The 13,539-nt window shown below is 40.7% G+C and overlaps 1 protein-coding gene across 1 annotated transcript in view; it reads right to left on the bottom strand.

The window, feature by feature from the left end:
• The window catches only part of LOC144506314 (TSC22 domain family protein 1-like), a 220,445-nt gene that overhangs the window by 203,356 nt on the left and 3,550 nt on the right, over positions 1-13,539 (bottom strand). The gene's annotated exons all lie outside the window — the stretch shown is intronic.

Raw genomic sequence — 13,539 nt, 5'->3', positions numbered from 1 at the left:
TCCTGCCCACTCTACTCGGGCCAAATCTGTCCTCATGCCTGTGTTTAATTCCAGAACGCTAGTGTGGGACTCCACTTTCTCACCCTCAAACTGAATTTTGAATTCTATCATACTATGGTTACTACTCCCTAGAGGATCCTTAACTATGAGGTCATGAATTAATCCCTCCTCATTACACAATACCAAATCCAGAGTAGCCTGCTCCCTGCTTGGTTCCACAACATACTGTTCCAAGAAACAATCTCTAATACATTCAATGAACTCTGCCTCCTGTCTACCCTTGCCAATTTGATTCTTCCAATCTATGTGCATACTAAAATCACCCATGATTATTGCCGTACCTTTCTTGCAAGCCCCAGTACTTCCTGATTTATACTGTGTCTCACTGAGGAACCACTGCTTGGGGACCTATAGATTATTCCTACCAAGTACTTCTTTCCTTTGCTATTTCTTATTTCTACTCGGACTGATTCCACATCTTGATCTCCCATGCTCATGTCATTTCTCATTACAGCAATGATCCTTTTCTTCACCAGCAAAGCTACACCACCTCCTTTTCCTTTCCTTGTATTTTGTTAGCATGCGAAATTTTGAGAAATCCATTCTCTTCTTCTAATGGCTCACATGGGATCCTTTACATTCACCCGAGCCTGCAGGCAAGGCTTTGGTTAGATGTTTATTCCAAACGATGGCATCAGTTAATGCAGCACTTTCTATAATGAAGTCTCAGTGTGGAAGACGTACTCAAGTCCTGGAGGTGGGCTTGAATCAAAGAACAAATGTTATGAAGTTAAGCCAATGCAGAAGAGGTAAATAGCAAGTTACATGAATCGCTCAAAACTCACTGAAGTACAGAAGAATACTTCCCACCGTCTGATATGTGGCATGGGTTAATAAGACGAGTCGCACTACATCGAATGATGAAAGTTGGAAAAGTAGGATTAAATTACAAATTTATACAAAGTTCACAAAAGCTGCTGAACAAGAGTTAACAGAAGTTGCTGAAATAATTCAACAACGAGAATATTCTACAGCAAATAATTCTGTGACTTATTTACTGAAAGAGCCAATAAATTCAGCTTGGACCCAGTGCCAGCTCAAATCAGGATGTTTGTATCTTTCTTTGAAAGTAAGAATCTTTCATACTTTGTTAAAGAGATTTCTCATTTTACACAGATTAACAGCTGATCTGTTAACTGGTTAACAAATCTACTTAAAAATAAGGATGGCAATAAAGTACCTTTCAAATGATGACAATTTACATGTTTAGGAAAGCATTGTATTTTATGATTGCTGTAAAATGAATAATATTCATATGGTCTCCTGTTACCTATGTATAAACTGGCTGTCACAGTTCTTACATACTGTTGAGGATCAAGACTTCTCAGTTCACTAAACAAAGCATTACTTTTAAATATGCATCTTGTGCCCAAATTTAATTCAATGTTTTGAACTCCTGCAATGATGAGCTAAAAGGACGGGGTGCACCTGAACCAGAGGGGCACCAATATCCTCGGAGGGAAATTTGTTACGGCTCTTCAGGGGGGTTTAAACTAATTTGTCAGGGGAGTGGGAAAGGGAGTTGTAGTCCAGAAGTCAGTGAGGGTGGTGAGGTATTGGGGAAGGTATCAGGGTCAAGGGTGGGTACTGGTAGACAGGAAGGTGGGTTGAAGTGTGTCTACTTCAATGCAAGGAGCATCCGGAACAAGGTAGATGAACTTGGGGCGTGGATTGGTACTTGGGACTACGATGTTGTGGCCATTACGGAGACGTGGGTAGAACAAGGACAGGAATGGTTGTTGGACGTTCCGGGGTATAGATGTTTCACTAAGTGTAGGGAAGCTGGTAAAAGAGGTGGAGGAGTGGCATTGTTAATCAAGGATAGTTTAACGGCTGCGGAAAGGCACTTCGTGGGGGATCTGCACACTGAGGTAATATGGGCTGAAGTTAGAAATAGGAAAGGAGCGGTCACGTTGCTAGGAGTTTACTATAGGCCCCCAAATAGTAATAGAGATGTGGAGGAAGAAATTGCTAAGCAGATTATGGATATGTGTGGGGGTCACAGGGTAGTTGTCATGGGGGACTTTAACTTTCCAAATATTGATTGGAACCTTTGTAGGTCAAATAGTTCGGATGGGGCAGTTTTTGTGCAGTGTGTGCGGGAGGGTTTCCTGACACAATATGTGGATGGGCCGACTAGAGGTGAGGCCACATTGGATTTGGTACTGGGAAATGAACCGGGCCAAGTGTTAGATTTGGTTGTGGGAGAGCAATTTGGAGATAGTGACCACAATTCGGTGTCTTTTGTTATTGTAATGGAGAGGGATAGGGCCGTACGGCAGGGCAAGGTTTACAATTGGGGGAGGGGTAATTATGATGCGATTAGGCAAGAATTAGGGGGCATAAGTTGGGAACAGAAACTGTCAGAGAAAGGAACTAATGAAAAGTGGAATTTTTTCAAGGAACAAATACTGGATGTCCTTGATAGGTATGTTCCTGTCAGGCAGGGAGGAAATGGCCGAGTGAGGGAACCATGGTTCACAAAAGAGGTGGAATGTCTTGTGAAAAGGAAGAGGGAAGCTTATGTAGGGATGAGGAAACAAGGTTCAGATGGCTCGATTGAGGGTTACAAGTTAGCAAGGAATGAGCTGAAAAAGGGGCTTAGGAGAGCTAGGAGGGGACATGAGAAGTCCTTGGCGGGTCGGATCAAGGAAAACCCCAAGGCTTTTTACTCTTATGTGAGGAATAAAAGAATGACCAGGGTGAGGCTAGGGCCGGTCAAGGACAGTGGTGGGAACTTGTGTATGGAGTCAGTAGAGATAGGCGAGGTGATGAATGAATACTTTTCTTCAGTGTTCACCAAGGAGAGGGGCCATGTTTTTGAGGAAGAGAAGGTGTTACAGGCTAATAGGCTGGAGGAAATAGATGTTCGGAGGGAGGATGTCTTGGCAGTTTTGAATAAACTGAAGGTCGATAAGTCCCCTGGGCCTGATGAAATGTATCCTAGGATTCTGTGGGAGGCAAGGGATGAGATTGCAGAGCCTTTGGCGTTGATCTTTGGGTCCTCGCTGTCCACGGGGATGGTGCCAGAGGACTGGAGAATGGCGAATGTTGTTCCTCTGTTTAAGAAAGGGAATAGAAATGACCCTGGTAATTATAGACCGGTTAGTCTTACTTCGGTGATTGGTAAATTGATGGAAAGGGTCCTTAGGGATGGGATTTACAACCATTTAGAAAGATGCGGATTAATCCGAGATAGTCAGCACGGATTCGTGAAGGGCAAGTCGTGCCTCACAAATTTGATAGAATTTTTTGAGGAGGTAACTAAGTGTGTTGATGAAGGTAGGGCAGTTGATGTCATATACATGGATTTTAGTAAGGCGTTTGATAAGGTCCCCCATGGTCGGCTTATGATGAAAGTGAGGAGGTGTAGGATAGAGGGAAAGTTGGCCGATTGGATAGGTAACTGGCTGTCTGACCGAAGACAGAGGGTGGTGGTCGATGGAAAATTTTCGGATTGGAGGCAGGTTGCTAGCGGTGTGCCGCAGGGATCAGTGCTTGGTCCTCTGCTCTTTGTGATTTTTATTAATGACTTAGAGGAGGGGGCTGAAGAGTGGATCAGTAAATTTGCTGATGACACCAAGATTGGTGGAGTAGTGGATGAGGTGGAGGGCTGTTGTAGGCTGCAAAGAGACATAGATAGGATGCAAAGCTGGGCTGAAAAATGGCAAATGGAGTTTAACCCTGATAAATGTGAGGTGATTCATTTTGGTAGGACAAATTTAAATGTGGATTACAGGGTCAAAGGTAGGGTTCTGAAGACTGTGGAGGAACAGAGAGATCTTGGGGTCCATATCCACAGATCTCTAAAGGTTGCCAGTCAAGTGGATAGAGCTGTGAAGAAGGCCTATAGTGTGTTAGCTTTTATTAACAGGGGGTTGGAGTTTAAGAGCCGTAGGGTTATGCTGCAACTGTACAGGACCTTGGTGAGACCACATTTGGAATATTGTGTGCAGTTCTGGTCACCTCACTATAAGAAGGATGTGGAAGCGCTGGAAAGAGTGCAGAGGAGATTTACCAGGATGCTGCCTGGTTTGGAGGGTAGGTCTTATGAGGAAAGGTTGAGGGAGCTAGGGCTGTTCTCTCTGGAGCGGAGGAGGCCGAGGGGAGACTTAATAGAGGTGTATAAAATGATGAAGGGGATAGATAGAGTGAACGTTCAAAGACTATTTCCTCGGGTGGATGGAGCTATTACAAGGGGGCACAACTATAGGGTTCGTGGTGGGAGATACAGGACGGATATCAGAGGTAGGTTCTTTACGCAGAGAGTGGTTGGGGTGTGGAATGGACTGCCTGCAGTGATAGTGGAGTCAGACACTTTAGAAACATTTAAGCGGTTATTGGATAGGCACATGGAGCACACCAGGATGATAGGGAGTGGGATAGCTTGATCTTGGTTTCAGATAAAGCTCGGCACAACATCGTGGGCCGAAGGGCCTGTTCTGTGCTGTACTGTTCTATGTTCTAAAGCAGCTTTGTTTTATTTGAAGGAGTGGGGTTAGAATAAAAAAACAGAAAGCGTCAAATAACTGATTAACATTCTAAATTTTGTCTAACAGCAAACTAGAAGGGGATATGACACAATGGCCAGAACATACAAAATATATGCTGGTGAGTGCTTTAAGTATACAAAATTTAGGCAGAATTCAAAACAGAGCAGAGAAGTTCACTGGGTAACCTGGTCAACACTTAATTCTCAACCAATAGGGAACGCAAATGATTTGCTCATTTATTGCATTGCAATTGTGGGGGGTTTTGTATAAATTGGCTGTCATGTTTCTTATGTAGTGACAGAACTCCAAAATGAAATGCTTTGGGACATTCTGAAAGGTGCTTGATAAACATAAGCCAGTCTTTTTATTCACGTTAAGCAACTCAGCTGGGCAGGCCACACCAGGTTCCATCCACAGAATTTGCAGAGTTAGTTCTTCTTGGATATAGTGGGATTGGTAAGGAAGGAAAAACTCACTACTGATCATCATCTAGCCAACCATGTGCAGAAAGTATGCATTTAGGCATTAGTTGAGAACAGAACTTGGCTTAGCTGTGACACCAATATTTATCACCAAAGTTGATACAATAATGGTCACAAGAAAGACAAATTAGCACCCATAAAGTTATACTCAAGTCCAAAGCTTTCAAGTTGTCCTGGGAGACAAAAAAAAGGAAAATTCCTGAAAAAGGGCTAACTTTAGGCAGAACTGTTGGCCATAGCTAAACACCTTCAGCTCCCATCTATGCACAACCGAGTGAATTATGGATTAATGAAATTTTAACTGGAATAATTTTAAAATATCTGGGTTATACCCACTAAGTTTCCCTCATAGGTTCCAAAAAAAGATGAGACTGTAAATTACTTTAGCACATTGCCATTTCTTTGGCTTTGCACAGGCAAAATTTAATAATTTCTCAAGCATACATCTAATTACTTACAAACTTTCTAGGGAATGGGTGTGGAAAAGTGGGAGCCATCAAGATTCCTCAACTCCTTTTTGGCATAACATTTTGTGAAGACAGTTGCATGCATGAAACAGTTTTACTTGCACTTTCCAAAACACTTTTGCCACTTAGTGGTTTATCCATTTTATTTTGACCCAAGGAAGAAATATTTTCTGCAGCCTTTATTCCACCAGATTTTGTGACCCTCCTCTGAGGTTAAAAAAACAGAACATTCAGATGATCTATTTATTATAGACACCACAGAGCCAAACTTAGCAACCAGAGTTTAAACAAATTACTCCACATAAAAAGCCTGGCAGGAAATAAGAGTGACATGTTTCGCGTATATGCTTACCTACATCAGACAAAAATAAAACCACAGACGAGGTTTCTAAAATACCTAAAAGTGGTTACAAGCTTTGCCGTGAAAGAAGCTATTTTCTAGCTTAGAACTCAAACATGCCACAGGCCATTGCACATGCATCTTAGCATAAACACCAGCTCCAAAAAAAAAGAACCGTGCCTGAAAAATGCTGAATACCTTTCCCTTTACTGTCAGGTACTCCACTAAAACACTGCAGGGTGGGACCAATTAAGGTGAACTGAGAAGTCTTGATCCTCAGCAGTACACAATACTAAGGAACCAGAGCTATGCCAATAAATCTACTCAAATCAATACACACTTCTGAAATCAGAACATTGTATGGGTGGAAAGTACAACACTTCCACCAAAATTCAACTTTTTCAATTCTTTGCACAAACAGAAAAGGGTAGATATGGTCTAATGCAGAATGTGCACTATATTTTGATTTCCAAAAAGACCTCCAATTGTATGACATGGACAAGGGCATATTGAAATCAGGGGACAAGTGAAAAAACAAATGGCTACAAAACAGTGAATAGGGGGCTAAAGGCCTGGAAAATTGTAAAAAGTAATGTTCTACAAGGATCAGTGTTAGGACCATGGTTGCTCACTATTTACATAAACGTGAATTCAGGAATCAGAAGTACGGTCTCAAAATTTGCATACAACACCAAATGGTGGTGTAGTTAATACAGGAAGTCATTAATAAACTTGCAGAATAGGTGTGTAATTAGAAACTGAACTTCAATATAGATAATTGTGAGGTGTGTTTTGGTAGGAAGAATAAGAGGTCACATACACCTTTGATACTGTGGACATAGAGAAGATATTTCCACTTATGGGGGAAGAGCAGAATTAGGGACCATAAATATACATGATAGTCACTAATAAGTACCTTTGTTGCCCCTGGAGTGGCCAGAATTGGAACTTGCTACCACAAGGCTTGGTAAGGCAACCAGCACAGATGCATTTAAGGTAATTTTGACAAACACAAAGGGGAAAAGAAGGTTACGATGAAGAGTTAAGATAAAGGTGGGAGAAGGCTTGGGTGAGTGGAGTAATAACACCAGCATGGGCCTATTGGACTAAGTGGTTGGTCCTTTACTGTAAAGACTATGCAATAAGTCAATGTCAATTTATTTGCATAGGAAAAAGTGAAGTTTCATGAAAGTTTCAACAGAAAGTCATGTCATTGATCTCCATTTTTGTTTTGGATTAGCCAGTTTTAAACATGTTTGGATAAATCCTATTACAGATTTATCATATTCTCATCACCAGTGCAGCATCTGACAGCAGATCACAGCACGAAAACTAAGCTCATAAAAATAAACTAACACTTCCCATTTCCTAAAACACACTGCAAAGGACTCCTTTAAGACCCAGAATGTAATGCATTAAACCACACACGGACTGTTAAACAACATTTGCTCGTGGAAAGGGAGTGTTCAATAGATCTGCACAGGGCAATCTCCTTGAGACTTGGGTTTAAGAAGAAAGAGTTCGGATCCATTCAACTGTAGACAATGTCTCACCCATAAACCAACTTTAAACGTCAATGTCACCTTCAACTGGAGAAATAATCAGACCCAAGTGTATCAAGTATTGAAAAGACTATTAGGCCTTCAATAACATGCAGGTGCAATAAAAAGAGCGACAGCTAAAGTTCAGGAGTTGCATTTATACCAGCAACAAAAGTATTGCTATAACTGAGGATATTTCCGTTAAATCCACCAAAAATGTAGCGATTGGCACCACTACAGTACTACTGGGAGTCTATTTTGTGTCTTTGAACCTTATCGTCAACATGTTGAAAGCATGGAATTTACCTTTATGATGTAACTTACAGCCAACTAAACATAAAAGGCAGTTTAAGACAGGATTATAATTATAACCATGGAACCAAAAGTAACTCGGTTTTCTCTGTTCTGTGGTAATACCACTGGCCTCTCAACACAAGGTGGTTTCTGGACCGCAATATACAAAAACAATCACAAGCAGCTGATATACATAATAGAACATTATACAACAGAATTTATGTTTATGTTTGTATTTCACCATCAGTAGCTTACTTCTAAATAAATTGCTTTATATTTAGCAGCCTAGTTACCATGAAGCTTGGGATATTGTCATTTTTGAGCTTTTGGCAAAGCAATACATTAGCATTTCCATGTTCTGTCCAGTCAAGTTCAGATAGTGAGCACAAATACACAAATGTCAGTATTCAGAATGCAGTGTGCAAGCTCAAACATTACAAAATGATCACTTGGGAGTCAAGGTGGGCACATGGTAACACCATCTTCAGAAAACGTAGGAGCTCAGTGCTGAAGGTATATAACTGTTTTAGTGATTATTCAATCCTGAATCAGCTAGGATAATACCAGATGTCTGCCTCTGCAACAGTGTTAACTCTGATACTGACCTTATTTCTGAAACAATTGGCAATTTCAGGCACAAGTCAACCAACAAACTGTTGTAATCAAACCAATTTAGAAACTGAACTCAGTAACAGTGGAAATCCTACAGAAACAGTGCAGGAACATTAACCGTCAGAAGGCTGAATTATATTCAAACCTAACATTAAACAGTCTCAGAGACGAAGTTCAATACCTGGTTAGTGCTGAATTAAGCTGAAGTGGTAGTAGCAGTACATGTGGCCTCAGCACTCATTGTTTGAGGTATCAATCTAGGTTTTCTATTCCTTACATACAACAAACATGGCCAAAAAGTTCACAAGTGCAGAATATGCAATCCACCCATTCAGTTTATGCCAGCCCATACATAGAATCCCTACAGTGCAGAAGGCAGCCGTTTGGCCCATTGAGTCTACCTCTAACCCCAACCCTAACCCTGCTAATCCCTCTAACCTATCATGTCCAATCAACCTAACCTGCACATCTTTGGACTGTGGGAGGAAACCCACACAAACATGGGGAGAATGTGCAAACTCCACACAGACAGTGACCTAAATTGGGAATTGAACCCATGTCCTTGGAGCTGTGAGGCAGCAGTGCTAAACCACTGTGCCGCCTTACATTCCTGACCAGACCTCATTCACTACCTGCCACTGCCAAATTTCAGTTCCTCCAAAACTCTATTGCCTGCTTCTCAGCCTGCACAAAATCCCACTTACCCATCTGTGCTAATTGACCTAAAATAACTCTATCCTCCAATTGAAATTTCTCACCAGAGTGTTCAAATTCCTTCACAACATGACTTCTATCTATACACCCTCCTTCAGCCTAGAGTTCCTCTACCTCTAGTCTCTTCCCAACTTCCTTCAACCCACCAGCTGTGCCTTAAGCCATCTTAAGACTCAAGCACTGGAGTTGTTTCCCTAAAGCCTTTCTCTTTTATTTATAATCTCGTCCCCCCCACCCCCTATAAACTCCATTTCTCTGATCAAGTTTTTATTCACTTCCAAGTGTTGCCTTCTTTGGTTCAGAATGATTTTGTTTGCCTGACAAGTTTAACACTCCCCTAAAGTACCTGGAGATATCTTCTCAAGTTCTTCTAAACGCAAGTGGCTGACGTTGGCCCAATCACCCTTTGGATTCACAATATTTACTTAACTTGCAGGTACCTTTCCAGCTTCTACTCCCAAAGCTTTGCAGCACTTATAGCGTTGGTATACAACAATTTGAGGAAGCCTACAGCCACCGAGTCTCCAGAACCTCGTACTGAGTGTGGTCCAGCACTGGCTGACTCTGGTCATATTCAAGTTCATCATTGAAGTGTCCAATAGATTCCTCTGCCATGCTAGCACAAATATCAGTGACTGGATTTTCATCCCAGTCTGAAATTTTAATTAATGGTTTACAATGTAAAGAATTCTCCATTTATGACATTGCCTGATCCAACAGCACTTCAAAGGACATGAAACACTGACTTAAAATTTTAGCTCCCCCGATAATGTCCTTATGCAGAAACAAGGTAGAAACTACAGCTCCTATAACATTTCTCAGAGAATGTATCAAAGAGCTTCAATATCTCAACACCTCCAGTCAACTCCAAAGAGAAAATTCAATTCTTGGACGAAAAAGTAACTCATCTGAAGGGGTTAGGCCTTCAAAATCAAACAATGTGAAATACCCTAGGGACCAATGGTTATTTATAAAAGATTGATATTACAGGAACATAATTGTTGACATAGATAAACACTGTACTGAATAAAATAGCCATGATGGAAAGCGAAGGATAACTTGATCTCAGTTTTCACGTGATTATCTATGAGATCAGGAAGGAATCAGTTTGGTTGCCTCTAAAGAATTAACTTGCATACATTTCTCCTTTCAGATGAAATCATGCAATGTCTACAACAGTACTGAAATCACAAGCTGTTGGAGAACATTTGATGGGTCAAATGTTCCTTTGATTGCTTATCTATTTCTATTGAATGTGAAACAATCTTGAATGAATCTGATAAATTCTCATCTCAGCTGCCAATAGGTTAAATGACTTTTTTCCCCCCCAAAATATAGCTTCACTGAACTCCACCACCACCACCCGCCCCCCAAAATCATCTGCTTCAGTTTTGTTAGCCATATAACTAAAAATGGAAAACTCAATTTCATCTATCTAGATGGTTGCAAAACTTTACATTTTTAGCTTTGTTCCTAATTGCACAGATGGTCCCATCAGGTTCCAATTTTTCAAACAACTTAATCTCTTAAAATCTCTCGCTCCAGCACCCCATCACTGTTTAACTGTTTTACAAGATTCTACCACCTTAACTTTCATTAGAAATCTGACTTTCAACTAAAGTTTAGATACCTATCAGGAATTAATAGCAAGAGGAACACAATTTTCATTTTCTCATCAGCTACTAGTAACACCGAAGATTTTCTTCAGGAGTTGCAAATTAAATGTAGCCCTTACTTCAAGCAGCATCTTCAAATGCCAAGAACTACGGTGAATATCTAGACACATTAAGCTTTAGTTTGACTAATTCTATGATTTGAACAAATACAAAAGCTTCCCTCCTCCCAAGGCCATGCAAAGGAACCAAGCTATCAAAATTTTTAAAAAATCATTTGAAATACTTCATTCCAGACCGTCCTGTAGAAGCAAAAGGAGAAAAAGCCATTGTAAATTCAAATTCAAGCATTGGTCCCAATGCTACTATGTTTTAATACTTGTGCCCATGTCAGACCTTTAAGTCGAAGAGCAAAGCAAAGATAAAATTACATTTTTAGAAATGGAGAGGGGGGGGGAAGAAAAAGTAGTGAGAAGCCAATGATGTCAGTCACTTGGGTTTAACAAGCTGCCACAAGCTTGCCATAAATAGCTCCCAGCATATCACTGTTGAACTGATAGAAACTTTGACATTTCAGAACACAGCAGAATGGATTTAAGGCATTTTGCAGGAACTCCATAATCACCAGCTTCCAATAATGAAGTAATAAACCTTTATGATATCTGAAAACTTTATATCATACAACCTCCCTGGTATCCCCCTCCTGACATTTCTCTTGTTTGTGCAAGGCAATAATTTATGCTGAAGTGGAGTTTTGCAGTCACAGGAAGCCTTCAACAGACCTCACATTGAAGTATATTTAACAAATTTGATTGGGGGCGGGGGGGGGGGGGGGGGGGGGAGAAGGAGGAGAGAGAAGAGGAGGAGAGAGAAGAGGAGGAGAGAGAAGAGGAGGAGAGAGAAGAGGAGGAGAGAGAAGAGGAGGAGAGAGAAGAGGAGGAGAGAGAAGAGAGAAGAGGAGGAGAGAGAAGAGAGAAGAGGAGGAGAGAGAAGAGAGAAGAGGAGGAGAGAGAAGAGAGAAGAGGAGGAGAGAGAAGAGAGAAGAGGAGGAGAGAGAAGAGAGAAGAGAGAGAGGGAGGAGGAGAGAGAAAAGAGAGAGGGAGGAGGAGAGAGAAAAGAGAGAGGGAGAAGAGAGAAAAGAGAGAGGGAGGAGAAGAAAGAAAAGAGAGAGGGAGGAGAAGAAAGAAAAGAGAGAGGGAGGAGGAGAGAGGGAGGAGAGAGAAGAGAAGGAGGGAGGAGGAGAGAGAGAAAAGAGAGAGGGAGGAGGAGAGAGAAGGAGAGGGAGGAGGAGAGACAAGAGAGAGGAGGACTATGACATCATAATCCTGTTGTCGCCTGCATCTATTACACACACCCAGCAGAGATGACTGAACAGAACTAGAAGATAGAACCCTGGGTTCTCCCATTCTCTCTAGCCCAGTTACATCAAAGTCAACAGTGCCTTAAACTACTTCCCAGTTAAGATCCATTAACTCAATGTTAATTAAAATAATGCTAGCTCAGTACCATTCCCCACAGTGCACACACCTAATGAATAGAAGGGATGGGGATTTCCAATGGTCTTTACACTTTGAAAGTCAATGTGCAGTCTTTTTTTGCAACAAAGCCTCACAATTTCACACAAACAAAATGCACACATATATAGATACACATTTTTTTGAATCCAAACATGCAGGTAAAGAGGTCCCTATGTGTAAACGCATGCACATTTTCATGTCACATCAAGGTTATTTTGACATTAAACTCTTCTGGCAGGGTGGAGGTAGAGTAAACCTTGAAATGTTTTAGTTTTTAATCCTGACTGATGCACTGACTTTTATTTTACATATTTAGATCAAAACATGCATCTTCAGTCACTTTAAACATTCAAATGGAACTGATACTGCTAATTCATAAAAACAAAAAAGGAGAATATTTCATTCGAATTCTAGGTGCTTTCAGTTCATACTATCTTTGGCAGTCATCTTTTTATCTGAATCCATCAACCATCTGTTAAGCATTTGTATAAACTTTGGCACAAGGCATCCGTTTGGCAGCAGCTCCATGCCGATCACCAATGAAAGGGAGGTAGAACCAAGTCCCTGTTCAGAGTGCTATAGCATTACACTATTCCATAGCAATGTAGGGCAGACAAGCCAAACAACTGGCTGATTCAGTGTGCAGTGCTCAGCTCATATTCTACACAGGGTCAAATGTCACTTTCTAACTATTTTGACGAGTACTGCGTCTGCAAGGCAATGCTTTCCTTTTTAATCCTTTTATGAAAGAAATTCTTCATAAACTGGCAACTAAAAATACAAAAATTAGTGTGCCCTTCCATGGCAATGTTCCACATAATTCAACTTGATACGTCAGCAATAAGCATGGGCACAGTGGTGCAAGTGCAAAGGTCAACACCTCTCACTGAACAAGGTTAAATTATATCTTCAAGAGCTTAATTACTCTCCAAATAAGAATACTTCTGTTATTCATGATCTCTCCCTGTCCTGCAATTTTTCAGCTAATTTTCTTCCTTTTCCTATTCCCCCTCTATCATCTGCAATGGGACTAATCCTCTAACAACACTGATTGTTACAACACAAAAGCTGTACGATGAAGGAAAGAATTACATGCCTTTCTTCTGGTTGTTTAATTTCTTACTATCGTAACTTTAAATCTCCATGTTTTGACTATGCTGTAGAAGATTTTAGGTCTTACTCTCTTGTTTGCAGTCTCCAGACTGTTCTCGTCTTTCTTAATTGCAGTATTTTGGAGGTTACCTTTATCTGGTAACAGCTAATTTAAGAATTTTTAAAAAGTTGTGTCTACAGAAGAGTGGGAGAAGCCATTTTGACTTGTGATAGTGTTCAATGTGTAGTTAAATACCTTTGAAGAAAATTTTTAAAATAAAAACAAATTATGTTGGAATTATCAATGTAAAAAC

The sequence above is a fragment of the Mustelus asterias genome, chromosome 17, assembly GCF_964213995.1.
Source record: "Mustelus asterias chromosome 17, sMusAst1.hap1.1, whole genome shotgun sequence".
Lineage (NCBI taxonomy): Eukaryota > Metazoa > Chordata > Chondrichthyes > Carcharhiniformes > Triakidae > Mustelus > Mustelus asterias.
Note: the sequence above shows the minus strand (reverse complement) of the source record. Positions and strands in the feature narration are given on the sequence as shown.